A 1,701-nucleotide genomic window follows, 5' to 3' on the forward strand; every position below is an offset into this window, starting at 1 on the left:
TCCGCGCGGGGGGCTGGCCAGCAGGGGGCGCGATGGCTGCCCTGGATCCCGCGGGGTGGACTCAGGTTTGTGCCTCCTCCGTGGCCGCCTGGAAAGCGCGTGGGTTCCTGTGCACCCCAGGTCCTCCCCCTTTCTCTTTCCTTGTCTGGTGCACTCAGGAGGCCCCAGGGCAAAAAACCTTTTTTAAAAATTGGGGTACATAAACATTCAATTAAGAAGAAAATATTGGGCTTATACTTAAGGGAAATTGAGGGAACTTTTGATGCACCTCTGACTTTTCTTAGGTTTCTTGTGCATCTATGGGTTCCTGTGCACCCCAGGTCCTCCCCCTTTCTCTTTCCTTGTCTGGTGCACTCAGGAGGCCCCAGGGCAAAAAACCTTTTTTAAAAATTGGGGTACATAAACATTCAATTAAGAAGAAAATATTGGGCTTATACTTAAGGGAAATTGAGGGAACTTTTGATGCACCTCTGACTTTTCTTAGGTTTCTTGTGCATCTAAATTTGTTGCTATTTGTTTGTTTCCTTGGTTTATGTATTTCACATAGTTGAAATGATTGTGATACTGTCTAAGTTAAAATTTTGTGGACATTGTTACTATTGTTGTAGTAATGCTAATAGGATTTAAGTAGTTACATGTTTTGTCTTTATACAGTTGTAGCAACTCACCTCACCATTTCCTTTGTTGCTGCTTTTTGCAATATTGACAAAGAGTTGAATTTTATGTGTATTTTTAGGTTTCTATTGCTTTGATTTTTTAGGATCTTGAACATTTATCACATATTTACTGGCCAATTGTAATTACATCTTGAGGAATCATCTATTACATATTGTATATAATCAACAATTACCTATTGTTACTTCTGGAGTCCTACTTTTTTTTTTGTGATTTTATGTTTTTTTTTTTTTTTTTCGAGAGCTTTTTGCTATAGGGTGCATGCACTCACCAGAAAAACAGAGAGAGACAGAGAGACAGAAAGTGAGAAATCATCCCCCCAGGGGGATGGCAACACCACAATGCCTTCTCCTCCATTCACCTCTTGGGATCTTGGGGAAATCTGGGGGACACACGCACAAGCCCCCGGCATGACTTTAAGCCACCAGGTCTAGGACTTGAACCACAAGGTCGACTACCTGGAAACCCAGCCACATAGCAATTACACCAACTGCTGGTCCCGATTTTTTTGGTTCTTTATTCAATAAGGTTATTAACATTTTATTGATATTTGATTCAGCATTTTTTTCGGTTTGTGGTTTGTATTTTCATTTAACAAATTATTTTCTATGTTAAGAATATGAACCTATTAATTAGTAAATACTGTAAAATATTCGGTAATGATTTACATCCATCTTAACCTACCATTTTGTAGTACCATAAAACATTGTCTCCAGGTTTCTCCTGTCTCTTAATGTAACTGTACTTACTGAGGGTCTTAGTGTCAGGGACTGCCCTAGGTGTTAAACACATGCTAATGAGTCCTAGACCCTGCCCTGGTCCCAAATGTCAGTCTAGAAAGAGAAGTTATAAAATGACAGTTCTAATAGTAGTGATGCTTGTTTTGCAAAGGAGATGGATTGATCAGTTGAATGTAAATATTAGGAACTTTTTTTGAGAGAGATTTTTGCCTTAGGGCATGTGTGTTCCATGTGTTTTCTCGGCAGAGAGAGACAGACACAGTGAGAGGGAAAGTGATAAATCACC

General features: G+C 39.7%; 1 protein-coding gene across 1 annotated transcript in view; it reads left to right on the forward strand.

The window, feature by feature from the left end:
• The window catches only part of LOC102479840 (H-2 class II histocompatibility antigen, E-S beta chain), a 7,632-nt gene that overhangs the window by 2,779 nt on the left and 3,152 nt on the right, over positions 1–1,701 (forward strand). The window lies entirely within an intron of this gene.

This window comes from Tupaia chinensis, unplaced genomic scaffold, assembly GCF_000334495.1.
Source record: "Tupaia chinensis unplaced genomic scaffold, TupChi_1.0 Scaffold144064_1, whole genome shotgun sequence".
Lineage (NCBI taxonomy): Eukaryota > Metazoa > Chordata > Mammalia > Scandentia > Tupaiidae > Tupaia > Tupaia belangeri.